At 44.0% G+C, this 18,954-nt stretch overlaps 1 protein-coding gene across 2 annotated transcripts in view; it reads right to left on the bottom strand.

Annotated features, from left to right (window-relative positions):
• The window catches only part of LOC126470317 (homeotic protein female sterile), a 568,331-nt gene that overhangs the window by 34,694 nt on the left and 514,683 nt on the right, over window positions 1-18,954 (bottom strand). The gene's annotated exons all lie outside the window — the stretch shown is intronic.

The following is an 18,954-nucleotide window of genomic DNA, read 5'->3' as shown; positions in this document are numbered from 1 at the left end:
CATTCCGACAAGATGGCTTTCCCACCATCGCTCTTTCAGTATAACTTTTTTTTCATTTGCAGTAACTGTATTGTACGTCTTACGAAATGGGTTCGAATTAGTGAAACATTTTCTAATTACGCGAAGGAAAGATATTTTGCGCAGTAGTCTCCAGATATATGTCGCCCTGCTGGAGTAGAAGGATTAGTTGGTATATTAATGTAGCCCTTACAAAGATAATCTAGTTCTTGCAACTGATTGAAAACTTTACAACAGTAGACTTCTTTGGATGCACTCTTTGTTAGTATTAGTGTAACTTCTTCGAAATAAATCCATTGATGACTAAAATAGAAGCTTTTCATTCGTAACTACAATGAATCACCCCATAGTATCTGTAGCTAGACTCACCTAAGTACACTGACGGAAAAAATGTCAACACCAATAGCGAGTTGTGCGGCAAACCGAAGTTGGCAGGCGCGTTTCTACGAGGGTGAGTCAAATGAAAACCTTAAATTTGTAATAACAAATCGAAATTTCGCGCCCTTATCCTGTAAGTCGGTAAGCATGCTACAAATAGCGTGTAGAATGGCCTGTAGGTGGCAGCATAGTGCAGATGGACACATACCGTCGCAGTATCAGTACAGAGATGCGACTTGCACCAAGGAAGAACAGCGTTCTGTTATTCGGTTTTTGCGTAGTGAAGGTGTGAAACCTACTGAAATTCAGCTACGAATGAAGGTTCAGTACGGTGATGCATGTTTGTCACAGCAGCAAGTCTACGAATGGAGTAAGAATTTCGCAAACAGTGTGACTTCAGTGGAAGATGCTCCTCGTCCAGGTCAGGCACAACGAGTTGTGACTCCACAGAACATTGCAGCAGTTGAAGCCATAGTGGCCGGCCGGAGTGGCCGAGCGGTTAAAGGCGCAACAGTCTGGAACCGCACGACCGCTACGGTCGCAGGTTCGAGTCCTGCCTCGGGCATGGGTGTGTGTGATGTCCTTAGGTTAGTTAGGTTTCAGCTGTTCTAAGTTCTAGGGGACTGATGACCTAAGATGTCAAGTCCCATAGTGCTCAGAGCTATTTGAACCATTTGATTCATGGGTCAGCACACCACATTGTGCATGATGTGCTCCAGTTTCATAAAGTGTCTGCAAGATGGGTGCCACGGCAGCTGACTCCTGAAATGAGAGAACGACGTGTTGATGCTTATGAAGAACTTCTTCGGCGCTTTGAACGAGAAGGTGATGGCTTTCTTGCAAGAATCGTTACTGGGGACGAAACCTGGGTTCACTTCCACCAACCGGAAACCATACTCACCAGACTTTGCCGCAAGTGATTTCCGTATGTTTGGACCACTCAAAGACGCAATGGGAGGAAAGAAGTTCATTTCTGATGAAGAGGTACGCCACGCAGTGCATGAGTGGTTGCGCAGACTACCAAAAGAATTTTTTTTCTAAAGGAATTTATGCACTTTGTAAGCGCTCGAGGGCTTGCATTGAGCGTGGAGGAGGTTATGTTGAAAAGTGATACAGCTTTGTACCACTTCTGCACAATAAATAATATTTTAAAAATATTTAAGGTTTTCATTTCACTCACCCTCGTACATCTGAAAGACGACGTATATTCAGATCTCGCGCCAGTCCTATAAGAATGACGCTAGCAGCGCCACTATTAGGATGTAAATAAGGTTTGACTTAAATGGACGTTGTAATGGTCGTGAGCTTTAGTTACCTTTGAGGTTGGACCTGATGAGTTTATATTAGTCAAGAATGCTTTTAAGGCGACAAAGACGGCATCATCAACATCTCACTGAATTTGAACGAGGTCTCGTAATAGGGTTACGAGAAGTTGGATGTTCCTTCTGCGATACTGAAGAAAAACCTGGCACTAATGTTGTCACTGCACGTGATTGCTGGCAACGGTGTCCACGTGAATGTGCGACTGCAAGAAGACTCGGCTCCGGACGGCCACGTGGCACAACCGAGAGGGGAAACTATTACGCTCGGCGTATGGCTCTGGCGCATCGTACTGCAACTGCAGCAGCAATTTGACAATCAGTTGGCACCACAGTGACATAACGAACTGTTATAAATAGGTTACTTCAAGGACAGTTACGATACAGACGCCCTGTAGCGTGCATTCCACAAACTCCGCCATTTAAGACTGCACTAGAGTCAAGCGACAGCTCATTGGATGGCAGGGTGGAGGCCTGTTGTGATGCTTGATGAAAACTGGTTCTGCCTCGGTGCTAGTGACGGCCATGTGTTGGTTAGGAGAAGGCCAGTCGAGGGCCTGCAACCAAACTGTCTGCGTGCTACACACGCTGGACTTGCATCTGGTGTTATGATCTGGGGTGTTATTTCGTATGACAGCAGGAGAACTCTCGTGGTTATCATACACACTCTCAGTGCAAATTTGTGCATCAGTCTTGTGATTCGACACCTGCTGTGCTGCCGTTCATGAACAGCATTCTACGGGGTGTCTTCCAACAGAATAACGCATGTCCACATACCGCTGCTGTAAACCAACGTGCTCTACAAGGTCGACATGTTGCCTTGGCCTGCTCGATCGCCAGATCTAAATCAAATGGTTCAAATGGCTCTGAGCACTATGGGACTTAACATATGTCATCAGTCCCCTAGAACTTAGAACTACTTAAACCTAACTAACCTAAGGGCATCGCACACATCCATGCCCGAGGCAGGATTCGAACCTGCGACCGGAGCGGTCGAGCGGTTCCAGTCTGAAGCGCCTAGAACCGCTCGGCCAAACCGGCCGGCTCGCCAGATCTGCCTCCGTCGAGCACATATGGCACATCGACAACAGACAACTCCATTGCCATCCACAAATAGCATTAACCGCCCGTGTACTGACTGACCAAGTGCAACAGGCAGGGAACTTCATCCCACAAACTGACGTCCGGCACCTGTACAGCACAATATAGTCACGTTTGCGTGCTTGCATTTAACATTCTGGCGGTTACACCGGTTATTAATGTACCAGCATTTCCCATGATTTTCCAGTGATCTGTCTCGCGCTTACATTAACCTGCGATCTTGTAATGTCAATCACTTAAATGTATTCCCGAAATTTCATCACTCTACATTTATTATTTTTTGGTGTTGCGATTCTTTTTCTGTCAGTGTATTAGTGCGTAATTTTGAATGCCTAATTAAAAGCTTCTCCTGCAGCTACCTGCTTCGAAAATTGATAGGGATGGACTGGGGTGAACATTTACGCTCAGTAATAACAATCTCTAGTACTCGGCTGGAAATTACGCCGGTTGGTACAAATCCGCTCAAACCACGAAGGCTGACGTTGACCTAAGTGCAGATTAATCACAGATTTTTTTGAAACTATCCTCGGGACGCAGGCTAGCAGATGTACCTCAACCTCAAGTCTGGTTCAGAGACACTGTTTCCCAACCGCCCCGACGTCCGTGTAGTTTGAAAGCCAGAAATAGTTTTTCTACGCCCTAAAACACCATGTAACATGTGTGACTCAGCCATCTGCATCGTGTATACCTCTCAGAGAGACTTCCCCCTGTCACTACGCAAACAGATGAGTGATTTCTACCAGTCTAGGTTTCGAACAGGCGTCAGAAGATCCATAGACCAACTGAAGAAACAGAGCATCGTGGAAAGTGCGCAAGACACGGAAGAGTAGAACACGTTGTTGTGCATGTTTCTGCTTGAAGCACTGGAAAGCCACGATTCTGGACGTGGGTTCCACTTCACGTGTATGCAGAAGTTGGACACAAATATGGAAATACCACACATTATCATGTCTAATACGGCGAAGGAATACCATTAGCATTCAAAAAAGCATCTCATTTTCTCGAAATCGATGTATACACGTACTATATGCTTTTTAAGAGAATATTATGTCGTTCCTCCTGCAAAATAGTGGCAAATACAGCTAACGATGATGATGGTGCATACCGATCACTCAACCTTCTGTCCAAAATAGACCACAAAGGCTGAATAACATTGAGATCTGGTGATTGTGGTGACCAGAGAAGACGCGAAAATTCATCTTCGTGCACGCAAAACCAGTCCTGGACGAAGTGAGCTGTGTGAACAGGCGCCCTGTCGACTTTGAATACAGTATCAACATTGGGGAACGAACATGGTACCATGGGATGGACTTTATCAGCCAAAATGGCGACATTATCCTTGGCAGTAATGAGACCTTGCAGAGTAACTTTGGGGTCCATGAAACAGCACGATATGGCTGGCCAAAGCACCATCAAACCCCTGCCATGTTTCACTCCTGGGCCTGAAGTTGAAAACAGTAACATGCAAGTCTTACCCAATGGAACAACTTCTTTCCATTGCGCCGCAGTCCAGGTTTTATGGCTTCTGCACAACGTTTTCCTGTTACGGGAGTTTGCATCACTTATGCGTGGTTTTGGAATTCTAGCTCGCCCTGAAATTGTCTGCTTATTGAGATCCCTAGACAGGGTTTGTGAGCGTAACATTCAGTTTTACAGTGACTTTCGCAGATACCATCTTATTTTTCGTTACAATCCCCTTCAATGACCGCCCGTTACGATCACTCAACACACACTTTCTGCCGCATTGTAACTTAGCGGACGATGTTTCCCGTTTTCCCTGTATGCGGTATAAATCTTCGATACGGCGCCCCTTGAAACAGCAAACACTTTGGCTAGTTTGGTTACGGAAGCACCCACCATACGAGAACCAACAATTCACCACCGTTTGATTTCACTTAACTCCGACATAATTCAAGTACACACAACGCTGTTCTGACCACGACTGACAGTTGCAACGTATTGGGGACATTTCACAGGTGTCGTTCGTTGCCAAATAACACAGCGCAACATGCAGGCTCGGCTAGCATCTGCATTTACGTTCAAGTATGCATACCTCGCAGTGTTTCCATAATTTTTCCCAACCCCTGTCTCTACCCAGCAACCTCCATGTGCTCTTGGAACTTTTAAAGGGAATTCAGGAACACTGTACTAGTGTAAGCTCCTTCTTCCTGGCCGCGCTGGATTAGCCGAGGGGTCTCAGGCGCTGCAGTCATGGTCTGTGCGGCTGGTCCTTAAGATAATTTAGGTTAAGTCGCTTCAGCCTGGAACCGCGCGACCGCTACGGTCGCAGGTTCGAATCCTGCCTCGGGCATGGATGTGTGTGATGCCCTTAGATTAGTTAGATTTAAGTAGTTCAAAGTTCTAGGGGACTGATGACCTCATATGTTGAGTCCCATAGTGCTCCGAACCATTTGAACCAATTTTCTTCTTCCTTTACTACTGCGCCTGGTCACAGACTGACCGATTGGAAGGATAGGGATTGCGACTGTCATATGACTCGTCCTGCGCCCGCTACACACCAGCTGAGTTTACGAGAGCGGTCGATGGGTCGGCAGAAGGAACCGGCCAATCCTTGACAGCAAGTGGGACAGACCGAAGGCTTCTAGATACCAAGTCAAAGTGGTGTTGGTTTGACTGACCAGTCTTTCAGACTGTTCTATTTATTGCAGCTTTAAGTACCGGTACTACAAAACATTGCGTCCAATAGGAGCAAGAAGGAATGAAGGCTAGAGTTAAAAGTTGTTTCGTCAACAGTGAGATTATCAGAGACAAAGCAATAGTTCATTACAAAGAACATAGTGGGTGAGGGGGGGGGGGAGAAGGAGGGATGGACTGTGACCTCGGAGGAGCTGCCTTGGCATTCATCTGACCTGTCTCTGGACAGTCTGATTGGGTTAACCATCCGATCCCTCTGAATACGAGTATAGTGTCCTAACCAGAGGACCATTTTGCCTGTCGAATTCTTTTCAGGATAACTAAACTTTATAGACAAAGCTGACGTCAGGAGTGACCAACGGAAGTGTGATAACACCGTTCTTGTTCTCCATATACACTGGAATGACAAAAATCATATGATACTTCCTAACATCGTGTCGGACCTCTTTTGGCGCGGCATAGTGCAGCAATTCTACGTGGCGTGGACTCAAAAAGTCGTTGGAAGTCCTCTGCAGAAATACTGAGACATGCTGCCTTTGTAAAAAAACTAAAAGGTAAACTCCGCCCGAACAGGCCATGAAGGCCCAACGGTAAAACCGTTACTCTGTGGCATTGGCCACTTACGTAGGTTGCATTTATCACGAATCTCTCGCATAGCGCAAAGTACCAAGAGACTGGGGGGAAAAAAATTAGTTGCCTCCTTTATATAAGAAGCGAAAATGAACGGACCCGCAAAATTACAGGTCAATATCCCTAAAATCGGTCTGCTGCAGAATTCTTGAACATATTCGAAAATCTAATATAATACGTAAATTTCCTTCTGACATGAAAGCTCCTGTCCACGAATCAGGGCGAATTTAGAAAGCATCGTTCGTGCGAATCTCAGCTTGACTTTTTTTAGCAGGATCTAGTGCGAACTGTGGATGAAGGGCAACAGTCAGAGTCTATATTTCTAGATTTCCGGATTTCCGGAAAGCATTTGGCACGGTATCCCATTGCAGACTATTAACGAAGGTACGAGCATACTGAATAGGTTCCCACGTTTGTGGGTGGCTTGACACAGCTACGTCGATTATGTATCTAGGCGTAAAGATGCAAAGCGATTTGAAATGGAATGAACATTTAAGGATTGTAATAGGGAAGGCGAATGGTCGACTTCTGTTTAGTGGGATAATTTTAGGAAAGTATTATTTGTCTGTTAAGGAGACCGTGTGTAGGGCATTAGTGCAATCCGTTCTTGAGTGTTGCCAGAACTTTTGAGAAACGCACTAGTTCGGATTAACGGTAGACATCCTAGCAATTTAGAGATGGGCTACTAGATGTTTTAACAGTAGTTTCTAACAACACGCAAGTCTTACGGAGATGCTCAAATGGGAATCCCTGGAAGAAAGGCGACGTTCTTTTCGATAGTCACAGCTGAGATAATTTAGAGAACCGGCATTTGAAGCTGACTTCAGAACAATTCTACATTTCACGTAAGGACCACGAAGATGAGGTAACAGAATTAGCGTTTGTACGGATGGATACATACAATCGTTTTTCCCTCGCTCTATTGTCGAGTCGAACAGGAAATGGAATGATTAGCAGTGGCACAGAGGAGCCACCACTATGCATCATATGGTGGCTTGTAACTGTGTATATAGATACATATGTAGCTGGTGTATGCAATAAACGTTCATGATCTGAGTCAGGTGGCTACGCTAACAATCACTAGGCCTGATTTGGAGAACTGTTGGATACCGAAACCAGGATAACCAGATTAGGTATTTAAAAACAATTAATATACCTCCAGTAGCAGGTTTTCTATATATACATCGCTGGACAAAAAAATATTTGCTGCACAAAGGAAGGAGTCACCGGAAATATGCAGTTGGTGCCACAAATTGTTAATAGGGATAAAAATACACCATTGGGTTTTAGATTACTACGAATATAGGGTTGCCAAAAACACATATCTTGTGAGACCACCTCGAGCTGCAGTAAGGCTCCTCTGACATCAAGGCATCGATTCGTGGAGATAGTACCTACCGCGCTCTACTCGAAACACTATCTAAGAAAAAAGGAAAAAAAAAAAGAAATTATCCGAATGAGGCGGAAGTCTGTAGATGTGATTTACATGTACCGACAAAAAAATGTCGAAAAGTTCAGAAAAATTGGATGGTTCGTTCACGCGAAAGAGCTTCACCAATTGTGCAAGTCAATAACACGCTGGTCCACCTTTGGTCCATATGCGAGCAGTTACTCTTCTTGGCATTGATTGATAGGTTTTATTGTATATCATGCTGAGGGACAAAATGGTTCAAATGGCTCTGAGCACTATGGGACTCAACTGCAGAGGTCCTCAATCCCCTAGAACTAAGAACTACTTAAACCTAACTATCTTAAGGACATCGCACACATCCATGCCCGAGGCAGGATTCGAACCTGCGACCGTAGCGGTCGCACGGTTCCAGACTGTAGCACCTAGAACCGCTTGGCCACTACGGCCGGCCTGAGGGACTTCTTGTCAGACTCTATCCAACTGGAGCGTTAGCTCGTCAGAATCCTGATATGGTTGAAAGGCCCTGCCCTTGGCGCTCCAAACATTCTCACTTGTGGAGAAATCCTGCGACCTTGCTGCCCAAAGCAAAGCAAGCTGTAGAAACTCTCCCAGTCTGCGTGATGGCCTTACGTTGCTGAAATTAAGATAAGGACGGCTTGACACGAAGGGCAACAACACGGGTAGTAGAATATTTGCTTTAAGTGTGCTATGGAGACAACCCAAGGGGGAGTACTGAATCGAATTGGGGGAAAATGATTATGGCACAACCTGATTGTCAGAAGAGGTTGCATGATAGGACGCTTCCAGAAGTATCAAGGAGCCGTCAGTTTGGTGATGGAGGGAAGTGGGGAGGGGAGGTAAAAAACAATGGAGAGAGACCAAGCCTCGAATACAATAAGCTGTTTTAAAAGGATTTAGATAGTAGTAGTTATGCTGAGATGAACAGACTTGTACAGGATACACTAGCGTAGACAGGTGTATCGCACTAGTTTCTGTACTGAAGACGACGCAACAGTGACAACAAATATCTGCCTATACTTGGACAAAATGTCAAGTTGGTATCGATTCTCAAACCATCTAGAACAGTACAGTTTGTAAACCAAAAGGCAGGAAAGCACAGCTTGCGAATACACTGTCATTTTCATGTGTATGGCACCTTGTTCTGATTTAGCACTCATAAATGGTTTGAAAGCTGAAACCAGTTGAAGGAAGAAGTCTAAATAAACACACATACGTGGAAAAATGCCGCCTTTAATAAATTTATGGTTGGTGTGTACCACGCTTAAGAGTATACAACAAATAACGTAAGAGGCCGCAACGACACAGGCATAACCACTCGCCAGACACCTCTAAGTTCATAGCAGCAGCCACCAGATGACGCTCACAAATTCGGACTATATTCTGCTTCCGCGCGACACTTATTTGTGCGTCGTATTCGTCCGCTGCCAAAGACAGCACCTTCAACCGTGGACTACGTTGCTTCCGCCTTGTACTGCTGGACATGGAATTTTTTTCGCCAACAGGTACAAAACACAATGCAGCGTGGACACATACAAAACTACAACCCAGCCATTAATTTATTTCAGTGCCTGCAGTCAGGTCAGCACAGTGCGTTACAGTAAAGTATTCTGAAAACTACTTTCCAACTTAACAGTTGCTATTTACTGAGAAGTAGAACCATTAACTGAGCGTCTGCAGTCATTACTGTTAGTTATAGCGATATTATTTATACTGCCGAGAGACAGCCAAGTTATTTAGATTTCATTGTGCTGGTTGGTTATAATTAAAATACAGCTGCTCACAGAGATGCAGAGTGGACTATAGTTATAGTATGGCAACGAAACTTGGTAGATGGTAATGCGTTAATGCTGAACCGATTTACATTCGGGAGGACGACGGTTCAATCCCGCGTCCGTTAGGTTTTCCGTGATTTCCCTAAATCGCTTCAGGCAAATGCCGGGATGGTTCCTTAGAAAGGGCACGGCCGATTTCCTTCCCCATCCTTCCCTAATCCGAGCTTGTGCTCCGTCTCTAATGACCTCGCTGTCGACGGGACGTTAAACAGTAATCTCCTCCTCCTCCTGAACCGATTTACACTGGAAAAAGTTAATTCCAATTCTGGCCACTAGGTGCAAATCTGGCGCTATACAATGAAGGACATCCACGGTGCCATTTGACAAACCGTAAAGACAGTATGACTGTCTAGAAGAGAGACCGTGCACTGCTAGTGAAACTGTTATGCCAACTGCAGCAATTACTGTGCTGCATTGAGAGAATATCGCCTACTGGAAGGACTGAGGAGAGGTGCAATGTCATAAAATGGTTAAAAGAAGATAATGCTGAAATTCGAGAACACCAGTGAGCTTGTTGTGGCACCTGGAAAAGAAAGGCGGCCTATCCTGGGGGAAGTTATTGACGAGGCCGCTGTTGCTGTTACTGACCACGCACCACGTGTCCGGGGTAGTGCTAATGCTTTTGCAGTTTCACGACAATTGTTGATGCTTGGTCAACAGTATGGAAAGTTTTGCCATCTATTTTACACTGGTACCCGTACAAGATCCACATTGTTCAGCAACTGAAAGCTCATGATCCAAAGCAACGTTCTGAATTTGCTCTTTGGTTTGTGGCACAGGCCGAAGTCGATAACATGTGATCGGGCAATATTCTATAAAGCTGCGAGGCACATTTTACACTGCAGGGTGCAGTGAAGACACAGAAATGCCGAATTTCGGGTAGTGTTAAACCGCCTGTTATGTACGAAGAGACACTGCACTCGCTGTACCAATACGTGACTGTGTGGTGTGGATTCACAGGCATCTTTATTCTCTATCCGTTCTTCTTTGAAGAGAATACACTCAGAGGCCCTGTCAGGTTTACCGTGACGTATTTGGAAATTTGTGGTAAGGACTATGGGACCAAACTGCTGAGGCCATCGGTCCATAGGATTACACTCTAATTAAACTAACTTAAGCTAAGGACAACACACGCACACCCATGCCCGAGGGAGGACTCGAGGTTCAAATGGCTCTGAGCACTATGGGACTTAACATCTATGGTCATCAGTCCCCTAGAACTTAGAACTACTTAACCCTAACTAACCTAACGACAGCACACAACACCCAGCCATCACAGGAGGACTTGAACCTCCGCTGGGGGGGAGGGGGGGGGGGCTGCGCGAACCGTGACAAGACGCTCTAGACCGCGCGGCTTACCGTGACGTCTGCACGTTATCGAGACGTCCTTACACAATATGTGATTCCTGCTTTGTAAGAGCGCAGCTGTGGGGGAACCACTGTTTTCGTGCAAGACGGGGCAACACCTTATGTTGTTCGACTAGTGAAAGATCTGTTTAATGTAACCTTCAAAACAGAGGTTTTTCAGATGCATGGCCTGAAAGATCACGTGATCTGAATCCATATTAGTTTTGGCTCTGGGGATATCTAAAAGCCGGCCGTTGTGGCCGAGCGGTTCTAGGCGCTTCAGTCCGGAACCGCGCTGCTGCTACGGTCGCAGGTTCGAATCCTGCCTCGGGCTTGGATGTGTGTGATGTCCTTAGGTTAGTTAGGTTTAAGTAGTTTTAAGTCTAGGGGACTGATGACCTCCGATGTTAAGTTCCATAGTGCTTAGAGCCATTTGAACCATTTGATATCTAAAAGAACGCGTTTACCAGAGACTCGTTGGGTCTTTTCCTGATCTGAAGGTCAATATACAGGGACACGTTACACAGATTCCCCCGGAACTGCTGCGATCAACAGTTGATCAAGTCGTTTTACGGATGCAGCATCTCGTCGACGTTACTGGTGCTCTTATTGAGCAAACTGTGTAAGCAGCAGTTAATAATATCATTAACATGCCTTTCTCACATGATTGATCTTTTCTGTCCACGTCCCATTCCTAATCCATTACATACGGCAACGTTTCTATAGTCTCTTTCTTGCATTCATAGTACCATATTTGCACCTGATGGCCAAAATTGGCACAAATTTTTTTCCGCAGTTAATCGGTTCTGCATTAACACATTAGGATGTCCACTAAGTTTTGCTGCCGTACGATAATTTCAGCTCTCAGTGGACGTCTGTCAGTCTACTATAACCACCCGCTATTAGGTGTACTATTAGGTATACGACGACGAGTGCCATGCAACAAACTGTACAAAAGTTTGGTACCAATTTGCAACGCTTAATAAATGTTATTTATCTCTTATCGAGTTGCCACATTCCATTATAGTACCGCTCTATCATACAATTGTTTAATTATCAAGCTTGCAATCAGCCATCTTTGTGAACTATGGGAGGGAAACACTTTACAGCTGTAGTGGATGTGTGGGCTGAATTAATAGTAGCATTCAGTTACTACATTGGCAATAGCTGTGGTGGGCACTAAGAAGACACGTTTCATAACAGGAGGGAATAAGGCAATACTGTGTGCTCTAGGAGCCTGCTAAGAACAGCAATATAGTTTTCCCGAATTGTCCCCTACGCTCATGGCCTAAATGACGGAATGCCAGCGGCTGTTGATACTTGTGACAAAACCGCTCTCTTCGAACGCGTCCCTATTTGACAACTGCTCTCCGCACGCTGTACGACCGTAAAAAAGCATTGCGTGTAGCACAATGGGTTGCGCGTCAAGGTGCCGCTTGGAAGTGCAGCATGCTACCTTCCTCCGTCTCAGGACCAAGTTCAGCGCGTCCCCTCTGGCTGCACTTCGGTCGTCGCGTGCCAGCAGTGAAAGGTGGACCTTGAGCTGATCTTGCTGGCCTTACTGTGTGTGTGTGTGTGTGTGTGTGTGTGTGTGTGTACGCCCGCGTGCAAAAGCTTGCCGCCGGTTCTCTACATCCCTGGTTTCTCGTAGGCGGGTGCTAAAAATAGCTACTGTACTCCAGCACTGTAAGCGTTAACACCTTCCAGGCGTTACTAATATAGAATATCGACCGACCGCGTTGCTTATCACCCACACCCATTTTAGCTACAAGACAACTAATATTCTGGTGTGGTACTCTGTGCAGTAGTTGAACGTAAATGAACGGCATAAATTCCCGGCGTTCGCGAGATTAGGACGTTGTTGTTGTGGTCTTCAATCCTGAGACTGGTTTGATGCAGCTCTTCATGCTACTCTATCATGTACAAGCTTCTTCATCTTCCAGTACCTACTGCAACCTACATCCTTCTGAATCTGTTTAGTGTATTCATCTCTTGGTCTCCCTCTACGATTTTTACCCTCCACGCTGCCCTCTTGTACTAAATTGGTAATCCGTAAATGCCTCAGAATATGCCCTACCAACCGATCCCTTCTTCTAGTCAACTTGTGCCACAAATTTCTCTTCTCTCCAATTCTGTTCAATACCTCCTCATTAGTTATGTGATCTACCCACCTAATCTTCAGCATTCTTCTGTAGCACCACATTTCGAAAGCTTTTATTCTCTTTCTGTCTAAACTATTTATTGTCCACGTTTCACTTCCATACATGGCTACACTCCATACAAATACTTTCAGAAAAGACTGCCTGACACTTAAATCTATACTCGATGTTAACAAATTTCTCTTCTTCAGAAACGGTTTCCTTGTCATTGCCAGTCTACATTTTATTTCCTCTTTACTTCGACCGTCATCAGTTATTTTTCTCCCCAAATAGCAAAACTCCTTTACTACTTTAAGCGTCTCATTTCCTAATCTAATTCCCACAGCATCACTCTATTTAATTCGACTACATTCCATTATCCTCGTTTTGCTTTTGTTGATGTTCATCTTCTATCATCCTTTCAAGACACTGTCCATTCCGTTCAACTGCTCTTCCAAGTCCTTTGCTGCCTCCGACAGAATTACAATGTCATCGGCGAACCTCAAAGTTTTTACTTCTTCTCCATGAATTTTAATACCAACTCCGAATTTTTCTTTTGTTTCCTTTACTGCTTGCTCAATATACAGATTGAGTAACATCGGGGAGAGGCTACAACCCTGTCTTACTCCCTTCCCAACCACTGCTTCCCTTTCATGTCCCTCGATTCTTATAACTGCCATCTGGTTTCTGTACAAATTGTAAATAGCCTTTCGCTCCTTGTATTTTACCCCTGCCACCTTCAGAATTTGAAAGAGAGTATTCCAGTCAACATTGTCAAAAGCTTTCGTAAGTGTACAAATGCTAGAAACGTAGGTTTGCCTTTCCTTAATCTATTTTCTAAGATAAGTCGTAGGGTCAGTATTGCCTCACGTATCCCAACATTTCTATCTAAACTGATCTTCCCCGAGGTTGGCTTCTACCAGTTTTTCCATTCGTCTGTAAACAATTCGTGTTAGTATTTTTGCAGCCGTAGCTTATTAAACTGATAGTTCGGTAATTTTCACATCTGTCAACCCCTGCTTTCTTTGGGATTGTAATTATTATATTCTTCTTGAAGTCTGAGGGTATTTCACCTGTCTCATACATCTTGCTCACCAGATGGTAGAGTTTTAGCAGGGCCGGCTCTCCCAAGGCTATCAGTACTTCTAATGGAATTTTGTCTACTCCCGGGGCCTTGTTTCGACTTAGGTCTTTCAGTACTCTGTCTTCACGCAGTATCATATCTCCCATTTCATCTTCATCTACATCCTCTTCCGTTTCCGTAATATTGTCCTCAAGAACGTCTCCCTTGTATAGACCCTCTATATACTCCTTCCACCTTTCTGCTTTCCCTTCTTTGCTTACAACTGGGTTTCCATCTGAGCTCTTGGTATTCATGCAAGTGATTCTCTTTTCTGCAGAGGTCTCTCTAATTTTCCGGTAGGCAGCATCTATCCTACCCCTAATGATATACGCCTCTACATCCTTACGTTTGTCCTCTAGCCATCCCTGCTTAGCCATTTTGCACTTTCTGTCGATCTCATTTTTGAGAAGTTTGTATTCCTTTTTGCCTGCTTCATTTACTGCATTTTTGTATTTTCTCCTTTCATCAATTAAATTCAGTATCTCTTCCGTTACCCAAGGATTCTATTAGCCCTCGTCTTTTTACCTACTTTATCCTCTGCTGCCTTCACTATTTCATCTCTCAAAGCTACCCATCCTTCTTCTACTGTATTTCTTTCCCCCATTCTTGTCAATCGTTCCCTAATGCTCTCCCTGAAGCTCTATACAACCTCTGGTTCTGTCAGTTTATCCAGGTCCCATCTCCTTAAATTCCCACCTTTTTGCAATTTCTTTAGTTTTGTTCTACAGTTCACAACCAATAGATTGTGGCCGGCCGCGGTGGTCTAGCGGTTCTAGGCGCTCAGTCCGGAACCGCGCGACTGCTACGGTCGCAGGTTCGAATCCTGCCTCGGGCATGGATGTGTGTGATGTCCTTATGTTAGTTAGGTTTAAGTAGTTCTAAGTTCTAGGGGACTGATGACCACAGATGTTAAGTCCCATAGTGCTCAGAGCCATTTTGAACCAATAGATTGTGGTCAGAGTCCACATCTGCTCCTGGAAATGTCTTACAATTTAAAATCTGGCTCCTAAATCTCTGTCTTACCATTATATAATCTATCTGAAGCCTGTCAGTATCTGCCTCGAAAAAATTTCTGAGTTAACGTTGCTGTTATCTTCGGGGGGTGAATATGACCCAGATGGGACCTACATCTTCCGTTAAGTTTTTATATTTAAACCCCAGCGTTCGAAATTTAATGACTGTTTTTCTGTACATTCTACGTGTATTGAGGCTCAGATGAAAAAAATAGTTTTCTCCCCTTCATTGTAACTTAATTTGTTACAGTTCTGTCCCTTGGATCTATATGAGACAGGTGTTTCAAAATTCACAGTATGTACAAATATCAGCAGTAATGTTTTATTTCTGTGTGTCTGTGATACATCCATAATGGTTTCTCTATACTAACGCAGGCCTCTATTGAAATGTGTGGAGTTTCAGAACACTGCATGTCGTTTCTTACGCTCAAATTACCAAGACATTATCGCTACCAGTAATGTTTCATTATCTATTTGGTGCGCACGCAGTTTATGTATCTAATTTAGTATCTTCTGTGTGGTTATCATAACGAAAATTTTGCTTTCTGACGAGCAGTTGGACGCAGTAAATGCATCTCACAGTGAGAAGACTATTTCTAAAGAAGAAAATCAAACCAATGACGGCAGAATTCATCCTATATCTGAATCAGAACACACCTCAGGTACTGATGGTTCACGTGGAAACGTGCAACCGGCGTGAAAGGTTCAGTCAAGAGACAAAAGTATCTTGTAGAACTTAGAACATTTTCCACAAACTAGAATTGCAAACGTTATAAAACTGATCCCTGGTCGAACAAGGTATGCAATATCCGGAGTAAGTGATATAAAATTCTCTTCTCAAGCTCTTATCGACGATAATACTGAGAGAGTATTGTGGTGAAAATGGCTGATATTGACGATCAAAAGGTTTATGGTGGCAGATGATAAGAAATAGATCAAATCACAAGCGAAGCCTATATTGATTTTTCATTGCGTACTTGTGTGTATAAATAATATGGTGAAACAACGAAGAGTCTATGGAATCCAGAAACAGGTCAGTCATTTTTCCTACCGTTATGCCACAGAAACAATTCTGGTGCATCTCACGTGCGTTAGGCCACCATTAAAATTCTGCTCGAAGAGCGCATATAGCAAACAACACGTTAGCACCTATAAGAGTACCGTGGGAAAAGTTGGTGGAAATACTTTCGAATCTATATACTCTTGGCATAAATTCAACCGCAAATGAGCAAATGGAACATATTTTAAATCATAATAACTTTTAGTAATTTACGTTAACCCCTTAAATATTAGTCAGGTCATAATGATCCGAAAGAACATATGCGTGTAGCTCTTTTAATGAAAGAAACTTGGTTAATACTCAGTGTTCTTTCCTACCATTCAAGCAATAAGGGCAGAATAACAGCGAGCGTTTAGCTTTCACTGTGACGGAGCGGTGTAAGAGGTACTTAAATAACTCAGATTTCATGATGTGACAAGTCGTCATACGGATGAGGTTGCCACCGTGAGTTGGGTGTAGGTTGGGGGTGGGGGCGTATGGAAGGTGGAGGCGGCGGTTGTGATGGGGTGGAATAATGCAAGGTAGTACGTCTTTCCATTACGAAGTGTAGACGCTCGTTTAATAATCGTCGCCCGATTTTATTGCACAAGCTGCAAGAACACGCGAGATATGAAGGAAAGAAGTACTTCTTGCTATTCTTTGACTTTATTAATATCATCCACGCAGATTTTACAGCTATTTCAGCTAGAATAAACAGTCTTGGAGAATACGCCTGAATATTCTTTTGTAAAAACATTCCTTTAGTGTTTGACGTGCCATCGGTAGTGAGTGCTCAATTTCTACTTACCTATTTCTGTTTTAAGTCCCCACAGATACCCCTAGTCTAGATTTCTGCTACAGCTTGTTAAAAGCAGAAACCGCATGAAAGATGGCGGACAAGAAATCGTGCTCGTTCCAAATCTCCTGTACAAAGACGTCGTTAGTGAGAATGCCTGCGGTGTAATCTACATAGATTAAATGAATAAACATACATTGTCACAAACGCCTCACATCTTTCTAAATGCGCCTTAACCCTTCGAGTACCAGTGATTCCTGCCTGAAACCACCATTTTGTTACGTTTTTGTTTTAAGTGTTAGGGCCTTTCGCATGAAACTACCGATGCTATTGCAAGACAGGGAAGTTTATTGGTACACTGAGGTAAGTCTACGAATGTAGGGCATTATAGCAATCACGTACAGCGTTTAGAACAGCAGTCGGCGCGAAATAGTGCTACGCGACTGTAAGAGATTGTGGCATGCGTGTTTTTTTAATATAGTGATCATATTGAGAACATAACTGATCCTGAAAGTAAGTATATCTAAAGTTATTGTAACGTAAATTTGAGTTTGTACTACTGCTGTTGTGAGTAGTTTAGAAATGAAACGACTAGAGCAATATGTAGTTTGGAGATGAATTTCTTAAATTTTAGGCCCATTTTTGCTTGTTATCTACAACTATAATTTTTTGTTTTATGAGCTCTGGAAGTTTCGAAATGTGGGATTGTGTGTAGCAACATTGCTAAATTGCTTTCAAATACAACTCATAAAACGATGGGTGGCTGAAAACTGTATGTCCCAGTGGTTCCAAAGTGAGACAACAACTTTAATTGATTGTTTACTCTTTGCCAATGTCTTCTTGCCGCTACTTTGTCGAAAGTCGACATGTTGAGAAACGTGGCTGTTGTACTTAAGGTTTAGCTGTTTTTTATATAAATTATAAACCTTAATGTCTTCTTGTATTTGTTGCTTACTATGATGATAAAGATCAATTTTGCAAAAAATTTTAAAATTAATTTTATTTATCGCTGGGACTAAAAGGGTTGAGAGTAACGCGAGTACACTATGGAAGCACAAATCACCTGACGTCACTACGATGAGACACGAGGCCCAGGAGAAAGACAGGCCGCAGCGCCTACGTCACGAAGGTAGGTCTGAACTTCCTCTCTCGCTCAGCACAGAAGACAAAATGCATTTCGAAACCTGTTAACTCGCCGTTGGGCGTGTACGTACTAACGAGAATTGCATCTTCTGCTGATATCTACTGTTATGAAGTCTTACTAATTAACAGTACTACAACAAAATTTAAGATCAGTACTCGATATAAATGGTGTAACGGCTTGTTTATAGCATTTAGTCTCCTCTGCTTAACAGTCCTCATTTCATACAAGAAGTGGTGCCTTATGCCACTGATAATTATTTTGGCATGATTTTAATTTTATTATACCCCAGTACAACTGTAACAAATTATTAGTAGGCCTATGAACTTCCTATTATTGTAAGACTAATATCAGTAAACCGAGCGAGGTGGCGCAGTGGTTAGACACTGGACTCGCATTCGGGAGGACGACGGTTCAATCCCGCATTCCGGCCATCCTGATTTAGGTTTTCCGTGATTTCCCTAAATCGCTTCAGGCAAATGCCGGGATGGTTCCTTTGAAAGGGCACGGCCGACTTCCTTCCCCGTCCTTCCCTAATTCGATGAAACCGATGACCTCGCTGTCTGGTCTCCTTCCCCAAACCAACCAACCAACCAACTAATAACAGCAAGATTCCATAATAGCGGATTCCAGTAGAAGATGCAATTCTCGGTTTACTTACACATCTAGTTACGAGTTAACAGGTGTAGAAACGCAGTTTGTTTGTCGAGTTGAGCGAGCGACGAGCGCAGGCCTACCTTCGTGACGTACGCGCCGCGGTCTGTCTTTCTCGTAGGCCTCGGATGAGGCAGGTGTTTGCTGCCTTCCTCAGCTGCAGCCGCGGCCGCTGTGGCCGAGCGGTTCTAGGCGCTTCAGCGCGGAACCACGCTGCTGCTACGGTCGCAGGTTCGAATCCTGCCTCGGGCATGGATGTGTGTGATGTCATTAGGTCAGTTAGGTTTAAGTAGTTCTAAGTCTAGGGGACTGATGACCTCAGATGTTAAGTCCCACAG

The sequence above is a fragment of the Schistocerca serialis genome, chromosome 3, assembly GCF_023864345.2.
Source record: "Schistocerca serialis cubense isolate TAMUIC-IGC-003099 chromosome 3, iqSchSeri2.2, whole genome shotgun sequence".
Lineage (NCBI taxonomy): Eukaryota > Metazoa > Arthropoda > Insecta > Orthoptera > Acrididae > Schistocerca > Schistocerca serialis.
This window is presented reverse-complemented; position numbering and strand designations above follow the sequence as displayed.